Source organism: Capra hircus, chromosome 20 (assembly GCF_001704415.2).
Source record: "Capra hircus breed San Clemente chromosome 20, ASM170441v1, whole genome shotgun sequence".
Classification (NCBI taxonomy): Eukaryota; Metazoa; Chordata; class Mammalia; order Artiodactyla; family Bovidae; genus Capra; species Capra hircus.
Window position 1 is genome coordinate 29,496,838 of NC_030827.1, and position 15,353 is coordinate 29,512,190.

Genomic DNA, 15,353 nt, shown 5'->3' on the forward strand with positions numbered 1-15,353 from the left:
CACTGGTCCTGTTTGAAGAATATTTTTTGGTTTAGCTGTTTGATGTATTCACTGTATTTGACAGTCCAGATTAATCTGTTTTTATCCTGCCAACTGGACTTCACTCCTGCTCTGTAAATCATTCTACAGCTTGCTTACAGTTTGCAGACCACTGGAGCTGCACTCCCTGGTGTTTATACAAATCCTAACTGAGGTTCAGCCTAGGATTCCAGAGTGGGACAGTGATACTAAGTCTCTAATGAACACTATCATTGTTAGTATACAATTTTTTTGAATTTATCTTTTTTTGGCTAGCCTGGGGCTTTGTTGCAGCACACAGGCGCTTCATGGCTCCTTGCAGGCTTTCTCTAGTTGTAGCAAGTGGGAGCTACTCTCTATTTGTGGCACATGGGCTTCTTATCGCCCCAGCTTCTCTTGTTGCAGAGTGCAGGCTTTAGAGCTCACGAGCTCACGGGCTTCAGGAGTCGTGGCACACAGGCTTAGTTGCCCTGCTACATGTGGGATCTTAGTTCCTGGATCAGGGATCGAACCTGTGTCCCCTGCATTGGCAGGCAGATTCTTAACCATTGGACCACCAGGGAAGTCTCAATACACAGACTTTTGATTTAGGCTTTTTGGTCTGTTTCTACATTATTTTCTTTCCTGTACAATCAAATTTAAGTGACTGTTAAGAGAATTTTATGTCATCTGCTGACATCCTGCATGGTACCTAATATGTTCCTGTGTTCCAGGAAGGCAAAACAGTAGGAGTATGCAAAGACCAAATTAATCTCAAGCTTCATTTGCATTCGTCTGGTAAAGTTTAAATGTGATTTAATATCTCAGAACCAAATTAGATGCATATGAGAACTGTAACTACAGAAAACATTTAAATTTTTGAATCTGTAGCTCCCAAAATTCACCATGTTCTGATCTATTCTTTACGAGCAGGCAGATTAAGGTGGCCACTTAATCATAATTTGCCATTTGTATATGCAGAGATTTTAAGCTAGTTGCCTTTTAACTCATAAAATGAAGAGACTATGAACCTAGCAATTAATGCTATAGCCAAATTTAAAAATAAGAAATGGTGAAAAATATTAAAGCTGGCCAGTATTTAAGAGTCCATTGCAAACTATTTATCTCTTTATCTCTATTGGGTTTTTCTTAATATAACTGCAATTAACACAAGGTGAAATATTGTGTGACCATTAAAAAGAATATTATTGAAGACCATAACTCAAAATGGTAAATATTTTATGTTATAAATGTGGGGAATAGTAGATATTCAATGTTATTATGATTTTTTTAGGTCAATGTGAAAAGAAATCACATTAAAAGAATACATAAATTACTCTCAGCAATGGAAATACAGTGATTTTTCTTCTTTTATTATTTTAAGGGATATGTGTATTTGTTTGATTTTAAAGATTTTTTAAAATATAATTGCTTGTAATATAAAATAATTATTTTTTATAAGATGTAAAACTTTAATAAACTAAAATTGAGCCACCCTATACATTAATTCATCAATCCTATAACTCCTTATCTTACCTCTAACTCCTTTCAGTCAGTTCAGTTCAGTCGCTGAGTCGTGTCCAACTCTTTGTGACCCCATGAATCGCAGCACGCCAGGCCTCCCTGTCCATCACCAACTCCCGGAGTTCACTCAAATTCACGTCCATCGAGTCGGTGATGCCATCCAGCCATCTCATCCTCTGTCGTCCTCTCTTCCTCCTGCCCCCAACCCCTCCCAGTATCAGAGCCTTTTCCAAAGAGTCAACTCTTTGCATGAGGTGGCCAAAGTACTGGAGTTTCAGTTTTAGCATCATTCCTTCCAAAGAACACCCAGGACTGATCTCCTATAGAATGGACTGGTTGGATCTCCTTGCAGTCCAAAGGACTCTCAAGAGTCTTCTCCAACACCACGGTTCAAAAGCCTTTAACTTCCCCATATAAATGTTCTTCATCTCAGCTCAGTTGGTAAAGAATCTGCCTGCAATTCATGAGACCCTGGTTCAATTCCTGGGTCAGAAAGATCCCCTGGAGAAGAGATAGGTTACCCACTCCAGTATTCTTGGGCTTCCCTGGTGCCTAGATGGTAAAGAATGCATCCATGATGTGGGAGATCTGGGTTCGATTTCTGGGTTGGGAAGATCCCCTGGAGGATGGCATGGCAGCCCACTCCAATATTCTTGCCTGGAGAACTGCCATGGATAGAGGAGCCTGGTGGGCTAAGACCATGGGGTGGCAAAGAGTCAGACACAACTGAATGACTAAGCACATAGCACATCTCTAACCAAAGTTTTTTAAGAGACTTCACTTTCTTATCTCTAACTCCTTTAAATTCCCCCAAATAAATATTAAATGCATTTACTACCTTTAATTTTATTCCATATTTTTTATTTTCAGATTATTTAGGAATTATAAAGAAAGTTAAATGTTCTCTTTTAAAAAAAGAATAAGACAGATTATCCCAACTAAAGAAATAGCTCTTCATAAATTCTCTGTAATGGGGACACAGAAATCAAGGGAAATGCACTGACTTTCAGAAATTAAAGCAGTTACCTAACTTGTTAGTCAATGTTTACATAAGTGTTTAAAACATTTTCAAGCATTAAGGTTTGTATGGGGTGATTGACTTATACATGCAACCATCTTGCAAATTAAAATACAAACCACCAGATCCATATAAGCCTGTTGGAAATGCTGAGGGAAATTTTTTTTAATTTCAGCTATGTGCTTCTTTAAAAAAAATGGAATGTCTATTTAATTTGCAATTCAATTTCTAAATTACTACATCATTAGGGAATTATAAGAATTTTTACTTTGGCCACAGGGACTATCACTGACTGTGCTGAAAGACTATGTTGTCATTTTTATCTTCTGAATCCCTGCTCCTATCTTGACTTTTGTCTTTAATAACCAGTACTCAACTCAACATTTAGAAAAGTATCTGACCTAATATATTCTTGGCTTCCCTGATGGCTCAGACAGTAAAGAATCTGCCTGCCAATGCAGGAGGCCCGTCAACCCCTGAGTGGGAAGATCCCCTGGAGAAGGGTATGGCAACCTACTCCAATGTTCTTGCCCAGAAAATTCCATGGACAGAGGCACCTGGCAGGCTATTCTTACCAAATTACTCTGAATTCTTTTTTCTCTGAAATTTTATAGAATATATAGTCTCTACCTTTACTTTGATTTTAACATTCATTTGTTTTATAAAAGTTGTTTACGACTGTTACTTATAATGGTAAATGATAGATAACACTTTGTGAAATTAAATATTTTCCTTGTATCTTTAATTTAATCATTACAGTTATCTAGGTAGAGTTGCTTACAAGTGAAGAGTTTAAGGTATGAGTCACTTTGTACAGGCACTGAGTCAGTTGGTTTTGGTATCAAGGACTAAGCCCAGATACATACACAGCAAGAGACACACAGAGCCTCACCCATGTTTAGTTTACTTTTTACAATTATCTTACACTGAATATATACATATGTATCTTCCTTCCTCAACTTGCAGATACTTCTTTATTTTAGGGACCATGGTTTCCATATCTGCTTATGACTTGAAATGTGTTATTAAAAACAAGGATTTTTTGAGTCATATCCTTTAAAGATTTAGATTCAGATTCTCTGAATCTGGACTGGAGCCTGGTAAACTGTATCTTAGAAAAAGTATTATAAATACATCCAAGTAGGAAAATGCCATCTTTGGCAGGCCATCAAAGCTTTTTTTTTTTTTCCTTATTGACGCTGTCTTCATAGGAGCCATGATTAGTCCCATAAACTAATCCTGAATATATTCTGTTATTTCCCAAGAATGGTTCTACATCATACCACGAACCCAAACTTTACCCACCCTGGGCAGTCTCTATGGACCCTGCTCTGTGTTGGATATTTTCAGCGGTCTTTTCAGAAATGCCCTCTCCCAGGACACTAAAGACTGCTCAGAAGCTGATATGGATATTTTTATTTATTTATTGCCTCACAGACTTCATGTAATGGTTTTAAAGGTAATGACTGCAGATAACTTCATAGAGCTTTTCAGTGAGGTCTCTTAAAAAGATATTTATTTACCAGATATTCATTTACACTTCTTAGAAATCAGAGGATCTAAATCTAATCTTTTCGAGAATCAAACTGAGCAATGTTTTACCTTTCTATGAAAATTTCACATTCAGTTTCACCTCTCTCTTCAAAGTAGAAATAAATATCAAAAAATTATACCTTATGTTTGTCTTGTTGAATTCTTCAATAAGTAACATATTTTACATGAAGATTAAAAAAAAATCTAGAACTGCATCTACTTTCCATACATATTATATCATGCTTTTTTTTTTTTTGCAGGAATGCTCTCTGTTGAGTAAAAATATAATATGAATCACATTACATATGTAAGTTTAAATTTTCTAGTTGTTGTTGTTCAGTCGCTCAGTCACATCCTAGCCTGTTAGACCTCATGGACTGTAGCACACCAGGCTCCCCTGTCCTTCGCTGTCTCCCAAACTTTGCTCATACTTATATTCATTGAGTCAGTGATACTATCCAACTGTTTCATCCTCTGTTGACCTTTTCTCCTCTTGCCCTCAATCTTTACCAGAATCACAGTCCTTTGCAAAGAGTTGGCTCTTCATATCATGTGGCCAAAGTATTGGAATTTCAGCTTCAACATCAGTCCTTCCAATGAATATTCAGGGTTGATTTCCTTTAGGATGGACTGGTTTGATCTTGCTGTCCAAGGGGCTCTCAGGAATCTTCTAAGCAACACAATTTGAAAGCTTCAGTTCTTTGACACTCAGCCTTCTTTATGGTCCAACTCTCGTATCCCTATATGACTATTGGAAAAATCGTAGCTTTGACTATATGAACCTTTGTTAGCAAAGTGGTATCTCTGCTTCTGAATATGCTGACTAGGTTTTTCATAGCTTTCTTTCCAAGGAGCAAGTGTCATATAATTTCATGGCTATAGTCACCATCAGCAGTGATTTTAGAGCCCAAGAAAATAAAATCTGCTACTGTTTCCGCTTTTTCCCTATTTATTTTCTATGGAGTGATGGGACCAGATGCCATGATCTTAGTTTTTTGAATTTTGAGTTTTAAGCCAGCTTTTCCACTCTCCTCTCTCACCCTTATCAAGAGGCTCTTTAGTTCCTATTTGCTTCCTGCCATTAGAGTCATATCATCTGCCCATAGGAGGTTGTTGATATTTCTCCTGGCAATCTTGATTCCAGCTTGTGATTCATCTAGCCTGGCATTTCACATGATATACTCTGCATGTAAGTTAAATAGGCAGGGTGACAACATACAACCTTGACGTACTCCTTTCCCAATTTGGAGGCAGTCCATTGTTCCGTATCCAGTTCTAACTGTTGCTTCTTGACCTGCATATAGGTTTCTCAGGAGGCAGGTAAAGTGTCTGGTATTCCCATCCCTTTAAGAGAAACTTTCCAGTTTCTTGTGATCTACATAGTCAAAGGCTTTAGTGTAGTCAGTGAAGCAGAAGTAAATTTTTTTCTGAAATTCCCTGGCTTTCCCAGTGATCCAACGAATGTTCGCAATTTGATCTCTGGTTCCTCTGCAGTTTCTAAACCCATCTCATACATCTGAAAGTTCTTGCTTCATGTTTTCTGAAGCCTAGCTTGAAGGATTTTGAGCATAAGCTTGCTAACCTGAAATGAACACAATTGTACAATATTTTGAACATCCTTTGGCATTGCCCTTCTTTGGGATTAGAGTGAAAAACTGACCTTTTTCAGTCCTGTGCCACTGCTGAATTTTCCAAATTTACTGACATATTGAATTCAGCACTTTAACAACACAATCTTTCGGAATTTTAAATAGTTCTGCTGGAATTCCATCACCTCCATTATCTTCGTTCGAAGTAATACTTCCTAAGGCCCACTTGACTTCACACTAGCAGTGACATTTTAAAAATAAATGTGTGAAACTAAGTATGACAAATTTTATTAACTCAGTATATTCACCATATTATAATTTCAAAATGTAATCAATTTAAAAAATATCTTTAATGAGATAGCTTGCATTCATTTTTTTTTAGATTACTTCCAGAATCAGCTCTATTTTTTTTAAATTGAAGTGTAATTAATTTACAATGTTGTTCAGGTATACAGCACAGTAGTTCAGTTTTGTATGTGTATATATATATATATATAATACATATGTAAATATGTATATTCTTTTCAGATTCTTTTTGCTTATCGATTATTATAAAATGTTGCATATAGTTCTCTGTGCTATACAGTTGGTCCTTGTCTGTTATCTATTTTATAAATAATACTGTGTGTATGTTAACCTCCCTCCCCCTCCCATTTCCCTTTGGTAACCATAAGTTTGTTTCCTATGTCTGTGGATCTGTTTTTGTTTCATAAGAGAGTTCATTTTTTTTTTTAGATTCCTCATTTATGCAATGTCATATGGTATTTGTCCTTGTCTATTTACTATGACAATCTGTAGGTCCATCTATGTTGCTACGAATGGCATAATTTCATTCTTTCTATGGCTGAGTAATATTTCATTATATATATATACTGCATCTTCTTTATCCACTAATGTGTTGATGGACATCTAGGTTGCTTTCATATCTTGGCTATTGTAAATAGTGCTGCTGCAGTGAACACTGTGATGCCTATATCTTTTTGAATTAACGTTTTATGCAGATATATGCCCAGAATTCAGATTGCTGGATCATATGGTAGCTCTATTTTTAGTTTTTATAAGGAACCTCCATATTGTTCTCCATAGTGGCGGTACCAAATTACATCTTCATCAACAGTTTAAGAGGGTTCCCTTGTCTCCACACCATCTCCAGCATTTATTGTTTGTAGACTTTTTGATGATAGCCATTCTGACAGAATATTTCAGTTAGAATGTTAATTTTTTATACTGCTTGATCTTTATATAGGTTTAATAAAATTTACAGTTAAAAACTATAGTCACTTTTCCAAGTTTTTCCAAAAAATTTAATATTTTCTAATAACTAAATTATCAGCTTTAAAGTTAAAGCTGATAAGTGGTTAAAATTAAATAAATTAAATATTTACTAATGGTCAGTAACTCAATGTGGCCAATGACTACTATGTTAGACAAGGTTACTCTAGAAACAGACTGTATACTTTTAAATATTGGACTTAGTTCCTACATGCTATGTGATTTTTGTGAAATGACAACCTATTTGAAAATTATCTGGCTCATCTGTACTGCTGGGTTAATAATATAGCTGTATCAGGTTGTTGTAATCAAAGGAGAAAACCCAAAGCGTTCAATGACTGACTGACAAGTGTTTGGTCATATCCGACTCTTTACAACACCATAGACTGTAGCTTGCCAGGCTCCTCTGTCATAAGCATTCAATAAATATTAACTATAATCATCATCAAAGTCATTATACTACATTTAGGCTAGTGGTACTTACCCTCTTGATGGTAATGGCTCCTTTGAAAATCCTATGAAAGCACCATCTGTATCCCATAAGACACTAATATGGTATATGTCAGTTCTCATAAAACTTCAGGTTCAGAGCAGCTACCTGAAGCCTAACATCCTTTTTAAGTATCTTTCGGCTCCAGGTTTACAATGCTTATTTTTAAATTAACTATTGTATAATTTCTGACACCAATATAATTCTCATTCTTTCCCCTCAACTTTTGTGACTGTGTCAGGGGGTTGTTTGAGGAAATGAGTTCATGTTTGAGGAAATGAATTCATGAGTTCAAATTATTTAGCTATGCTTCAAGATTTCATTTGTCTTCTTACATGTTTACATTTTGCACTAATTTATGGACAGAGGAGATGCTTCTTATTTACCAGCTATATAAATGAATGTTGATAATTGAAGATAAAATTAAGTACATAAGAGAAACATTATTTTTCTCAGTTTTCAAAATGACTTTTGATAATTATTGTTCAAGCAGCTATATTTTCATAGCAACTGGATCACATGTAATAACTCAAAGATCCTTTACATAGATATATATATATATATGTAAGCTAGAATTTTTTCTATTTTTGAAGAATTATGTAACAGTAAATATATACCCATGTAATAATCTGCCCTGAAAATATGTATACTGTATAAAATTAGTTTAAATGAATTCAAATTAGTTTAAAATGTAAACTACATTATTCTACATTGGAGAAGTAGAAATACATTGAAGTAAAAAAGAATAGGTATTTGTCTGAAATGGGTAAAGTTTTTGATTGAAAAAGTTATGAAATAATAAAAGTGACTATTTGTTTTCATTCCTAAGCACAGAGAATTGCAAAATATAGGAGTGTGAGTTAATTTTAACTGCTCAGCTTTTGTGACTTTGATCCAGGTAATAGGGAGGCCCATAATGGAGTGAATGAACAATGGTTGGGAAGTCAAATAATAATGATGAGTTTCTCTAGATGTATTCTAGCTCTGTGGCTTGGACAATGTATTTTCTCTCTAAGCTCCTCTATCTTCGTTCCTTATATATGTGGGGAAATAAAATCAAATTCAAGTTCATCCTTTGGTTGTTATCCTCAAGGAATAAATGAGGCATAATATGTAAAGTACCTCCTTAAAATGGGTGCCTAGTATACATTATTCCCTTTCTTTCCCTTCCACATACCATCTTTAACTTGTCAAATTACAATGTTCCTTTGGGGGGTATGTAGGGAAAACCAGAGATATCATTGAAGAAACATTTCAGGGAGATGTCAACGGTACACGTAGACATTGTTTCCTGTAACACAAGACATACCCCCACAAACGATAACAAGAAACTCTGGTCTCCCTCTGTCTTCTTGCAGTCTCTTGCTTTACAGTTCAAAGATCTCAGAATCTATTGATTTACAAAGCCAGTCAGACAGCCAAATTGTTTGAAGTAGCATGTTTTAAAAACTGTGGCAAATCTGATTTACTTTGCTATACAGTAGAAACTAATACACTGTAAATCAACTGTACTTCAACAAAAATTAATTCAAAATAAATAAAAGATAAAAATGATCATAATAATAAAAAATGTAAAAGCTGGCAAATTGGAGCATAGATGCCAATATAAAGATCAGCAGATTCAGATCTTTAAAAATAATTGCTTTGGGGAAATAAAAGCAGCCAATTTGTAGCCATCAGCTTGCCATCCCACATCTCAGGTTCTCAACATGTGTAAAGTTCTAATGAAAAAATTTATAGTTTATATCAGAATCTTCTGGCTTGTAGCAACTGTAGTTATGTTCAAAGGTAAGATGACTTCTTATGAGCTTCCCCAGTGGCTCAGTGGTAAAGAATTACCTGCAGTGCAGGAGCTATAGGAGACATGAGTTTAATCCCTGGGTTGGAAAGATCCCCTCGAGTAGGAAAAGACAAGCCTCTCCAGTATTCTTGCCTGGAAAATCTCATGGACAGAGGAGCCTGGCAGGCTACAGTCCACGGGTCATAAAGAGTCAGATATGACTGGGCACGCATGCAAGATGACTTCTTAGAATTGGTCCGAATACTGAGGGAGCTGGGCTATCCAATAAACCATAGTTTTCCTTGAAATTTTGTTGTCTTTGACATATTATTCAATGTATTCTATAGAGTAGAGTAGTAATAATACCTAAAGCATAGGATTTTGGGAGGATAAAATAATTTAATACTTGCAGTAGTAGTGGGAAATAAACTCCACTCCTAAAGTAGTGTTAGTCGCTCAGTCATGTCTGACTCTTTGCGAACCCATGGACTGTGACGCACCAGGCTCCTCTGTCCATGGGATTCTCCAGGCAAGAATACTGGAGTGAACTGCCATTCCCTTCTCCAGAGGATTGTCCTGACCCTGGGTTCGAACCCAGGTAACCTGCATTGAAGGCAGATTCTTTACTGTCTGAGCTACAGGGAAAATCCAATACTTGTACAGCTTTGTTTAAATCAATACCTGGAACCAAGAAGAACCCCATAAATATCATCTCTTATTTTTATTGTATTCATCCTTAAAATTATTTCTGCTTTAAAGAGACCCCTAATATATCCAGTTACTCTGTTTAGATTCTACCTATCCTGGGCCACTGAATTGAAAAAAAAAAAAAAAAAAAAAAAACTAGGACAACATCAGCAGCACCATTTTATAGGATGTTCTAGGTGATAAGGTTTCATTTGATACAGATTTGACTATATGCACTTAGTTGTTTCTAAAGTTCACATAAAAGTCTGCACATTGGATGCCATTTGAATGGCTGTCTAACATAAGTTCTTAGAAGGAAAACCTTGTGAGCTCCATATAGTCTAAAAATACAGAGTGTGTTGGGTGTAAGAATTTAGCAATGTGCAGCAACTCTGTTTTGTTAAGATTACTCTATGATTCATTATTGCAATGATGGTAATTATATTTATAGCGACCACGCTTAAAACTTTTTAGAGCTATACTGTGTGAAATAAAATATTGTAGAATGGAGGAGAACAAAATGTTTTACAAAATTTTCCAGAATGATACTTAAAGTTGTCAATAAAGAATTGTAGTGCTAGAAGGAACCTTAAAATACTGCTATTCTTTTTAATAACAAAGAAGATATTGCATAAAATTTCCCAAGGTTACAGAATGCATGTGATTCCAAAGCACAGATTTATGGTTAAAATAAATCCCTGAAGCAATCTAAATATATCAAAGCCCAGTTTTTCTTATTGTCATAAAGTTAAACAAACTAGAAATCAAATTACCAACAATAAAAGATACCATTGAGAGTGAAAAGGCAAACCACAGATGGGAAGAAACTATTTGCACTACACATCCCAACAAAGAGCTCCTGTCAAGAATATAAAAAGAACTCCTGAAATAGAAAAATCAGGGAAAACTATTGACTGGACACTTCACCAAACAAAATATGCATCTGACCAATGAGCCTATGAAAATGTCCATAGCAACATTAATCACTGGCAGAATGTAAAATGAAACCACGTATCTCCTGATAGCTAATGAAAGTGAAAGTGTTAGTCAGTCAGTCATGTCTGACTCTTTATGACTCCACGGACTGGAGCCCACCAGCTTCCTCTGTCCATGGAATTTTCCAGGCAAGAATACTGGAGTGAGTTGCCTTCTCTAGGCGATCTCCCCTACCCAGGGATCTAACCCAGGTCTCCCACATTGCAGGCAGATTCTTTACCATCTGAAGCATAATGGCTAATGGCTTAACTCTTAATAAATTAAGAGTTATAAAGTTTTTCCAGTGATGTAGGGCAACTCAATGTACTTACTGCTGGTATATGTGAAAAATAATATAATCATTTTAGAAAACTTTTGGTGGTATCTACCAAAGTTAAAAACATGATTATCCAATTACCCAGCAGTTCCAACACAAGGTAAATATGCAAGAGAAATCAGTGCATAAGGCACTTCAAGAATGTTTATAACAGGCTGATTTTATTAGCCTGAAACTGGAAACAACCCAAGTGTCATGAAAGGTGGATGGAGAAATAAATTGTGACATAGTCATAGAATGAAATACAGCCTGAAATATAAAAAGAAAGAACTGCTGCCACACAACAGCATGAATGAATCACACTGACATGATGATGAGCAAAAGAGGGAAGACATTAAAGACTCTGCAGTGTGTGACGCCATTTGTGCGAATTTCAAGTACGACTGCTTATAGTGATATGTCAGAACAGTGAGAACCTCTGGGCTTGATTGGAAAAGGAAAAAAGGAAACCTTCTAAAAATTGTTCTGTACATGGATCCAGGAGGTTATGTAGGTTCATATATATTTTAAAAATTCATCTAAGATCTGTGTATGTTTAAGACGTGCACTTTAACAATATCCATATTATAGTTAAAAAATATCCTCAACACTAAAAATTAACCTGAATAATCCTGTTGTACTTTAGCAAAATATTGGGATGGACTGCTGAAAAAGAAAGGCTTTTGTATCTTAAACTGACATGGCAAAGTAAGATCAAATGTAGGATTCTTCATTGTCATTGTCTTGTTATATTATGCTGTGTTTTCAATATATAAAAGTTGATTTATTTGGAATTTAAAAAGGAGATTTGTGTGTTTTCCTCTACTTTTTAACTTATTTATTTATATATGTACATATACATATGTATAAAAAAAAATGAAGTTACTCAGTCGTGTCCGACTCTTTGTAACCCCATGGACTGTAGCCTATCAGGCTCCTTCATCTGTGGGATTTGCCAGGCAAGAGTGCTGGAGTGGATTGCCATTTACTTCTCCAGGGGATCTTCCCAACCCAGGAATCGAACCCTGGTCTTCCCGCATTGCAGGCAGACACTTTACCGTCTGAGCCACCAGGGAAGCCCATAAATATGTATATATGTATATATTTATTTATATATGTACAAGTTATTTATGTATATATGTATATTTTGGGATTCCCTGGTGGCTCAGACAGTAAAGAATCTGCCTGCAATTCAGGAGACCCAGCTTCAATTCCTGGGTTGGGAAGATTCCCTGGAGAATGGAATGGCTACCCACTCCAGTATTCTTGCCTGGAGAGTCCCAGGGACAGAGGAACCTGGTGGCTACAGTTCATGGAGTCACAAAGAGTCAGACACGATTGAGTAACTAACTCTCACTTTTTTTTTTTTTTTCCAGGCTCATATTTATCTGACACTTTGAGGTTAAACCAATTATTTGTTTTGTTACTCAAGTTGTTACAGCACTGGCTTGATAGCTCTTTTAGTTGGCCTCTTTGAAATATCTTTTTCATTGTGTGGGCTTCTTGTTGATGTTTTTGCTTGTTTCTTTGTTTGTTTTCTGGCACTCCCATACTATCTGGTATGATACGATTCTTGAGGAAGAAATAATTTTACTTTCTTAAGTTATGAAGTAAACTTAGTAATCTGGAGTACTTTATTATCAAGCTCAGGGCCATGTGTCTGATTCCCTGGTGGCTTACCTGGTGGCTCAGTTGGTAAAGAATCTGCTTGTAATGCAGGAGACCTGCATTTGATCCTTGTGTGAGGAAGATCCCCTGGTGAAGGGAATGGCAACCCAGTATTCTTGGTTGGAGAATTCCATGGACAGAGGAATCGCTGAGATAGCACAAAAGAAGAATCACTGAGATAGATAAAGCCCGGCGGGCTACAGTCCATGGAATCACAAAGAGTTGTACATGACTGAACAACTAATACTTTCACTTTCACTGGTGGCTCAGATGGTAAAGAATCTTCCTGAAATGCGGGAGACCCAAGTTTGATCCCTGGGTTGCGAATATCCTCTGTAGAAGGGAATGGCTACTCACTCCATTGCCTGGAAAATTCCATGGACAGAGGAGCCTGGTGGGTCCATGGGGTCATACTTTATTATCTCAAGGTCAGGGCCATATGTCTGATTCCCTTAGGGAGACAATGTTCCTCAGTGTATTGTGTACAGACAATACTCCTAACTCAAGCCAGACATGTCACTAAAAACCCTCATTAGAACAACTGCCATAAGGAATCTGGATGGAGAGTAGAGATATTAATAACTTTACTGTGTTTTATTTAAGTGAATGTGCTATAAGGACCTGTGATTAAAGAGGAGGAGTGTTAAAAGTTTTGTTTTACTAATAGAAAGATATTAATAACTTAGCTAAATATGTTCTCTCTAAGAAAATGTGCTATAAAGAAATATGATTGATGGAGAAGAGCTTTTAAAAACTTTGCTAACCTCAAGAATCACTTGATTGTTTCCGTTAAACTGAAAGTCAATTAGGTGTGTCTGACTCTCTGCAACCCCATGGACTGTAGTCCATGGAATTCTCCAGGCCAAAATTCTGGCGTGGGTAGCCTATCCCTTCTCCAGGGGATCTTCCCAACCCAGGAATCAAACCGGGGTCTTGTGCATTGCAGGAGGATTCTTTACCAGTTGAGCTACCAGGGAAGTCCATTAAGCTATATGCTCTCGAAGCAAGCAGACTTCATGGGAAGAGGAAGAGCTTTTCAATGCCAATAACTTTCTGTCCCATTATGTCTTTTGCTCTCCAAGTTCTATTAGAATTTACAGTTTAGATCAGAAAGAATTCACAAGGAGGTAAAAGTTCCACAGAGAGAAAATGAATGGATTCCTTCAAATTAACAATAATATGAAATTATTTTCACAGTAATATGATCAAGGCAGCTCCAGTGGTGAACCTGAATATGTGATGCATCATAGAAAAGAATTACCCATGTAAATAAAGACCAGTTTAATTTCTTATAAAATATGCTTTCAATCATTTTCTAAAATAAAAGTGAGAAAACAATGAAGAGAAAAATCTGTATCCTTCAAATCAAAGAATATAGATGAAAAGATTATTTTATTATTTTGTTTGAAAGCTTATTTTCTCTGCAACCTGGCTTATTTTCAATTTCCTTCTATGTCATTTTACACATAATATCATTAACTTTCAAACAAGCAATCTGATCATTTTAATAATATATTTCTGTCTCTTTTTAATTCATGTGGTTACCTTGGGTACCTTGAATGGTTCACCTTTATCTTCATGTGTTTTTTTGTGTGGAAGATCCAATATTTTGAATAGTGAAAAACCACATTTTTATATACATAAGGCTTGTTTCTCAAACTATTGACTTGAGAAAGCATTTTAAGAATTTTAAATAGCCACTTCCCAATAGGAATATAAACCAAGTTTTGTGAGTACTTTGTTCTCCAGTGCCAAAACTCCGTCTTCCTCCTTTCCATTTTAGCCCCTTTCCTTCCTTCCTTTCTTCTTTTTTATCCCTTCCTTCTGTCTACTCATACATTATGCATATAGATTGAACACTTACTGTGTGCTGAACTTACTGTAGTCCCCCACTCCCACCACAGGTCTTCACACCAGTTAAAATTGATCACAAATGCCCCTAGATATAGCCACCCAAATGTCTACTGTGCATTATAGAGCTTGGATGATGCTGTACCAAGTACCACATGTAATACCTTCTCTTGCTTTTGTGTTTATGTTCACTTTCTGGTTACTGCTGCTGATTTTTAAATATTTTACTAGTTCCCATGAAACTCCACTATTAGAGGTACTTATCTGCTTTGCTGAATTCACAGCATATTGTTGAGGATGAAACACTTTCTTTTCCATGTTGGACTCAAAATTCTTTGCCTTCTGCATCAACTGGAATTTTTTAACTATCCTGGAATATTAAATATCAAATTATTTTATGAAGAAGATTGAGGAAAGTTTCTTTCCCCATATTGGAATCTAGAAGTTTGTATTCCCAAAGCAGGAATTCAGATCTCCTTCCCTTTTAATACCTCTGAATCTTTTTGCCCTTTTTCCATCTCTTGGCAGAGGTGACTTTGTTTTATATGTCTCTTAAGCATGCTCACAAATTCAGGTCCAACCCTGTTCTTCGGGGTGGGGGGTGGGAGGCTTTGGAGAAGGTATTTCTAAAAAATGGCATTGAAGTGAAATTT

General features: G+C 36.1%; 1 protein-coding gene across 1 annotated transcript in view; it reads left to right on the forward strand.

Moving 5' to 3' along the window:
- Nucleotides 1-15,353, forward strand: part of HCN1 (hyperpolarization activated cyclic nucleotide gated potassium channel 1) — a 450,862-nt gene that overhangs the window by 377,549 nt on the left and 57,960 nt on the right. The gene's annotated exons all lie outside the window — the stretch shown is intronic.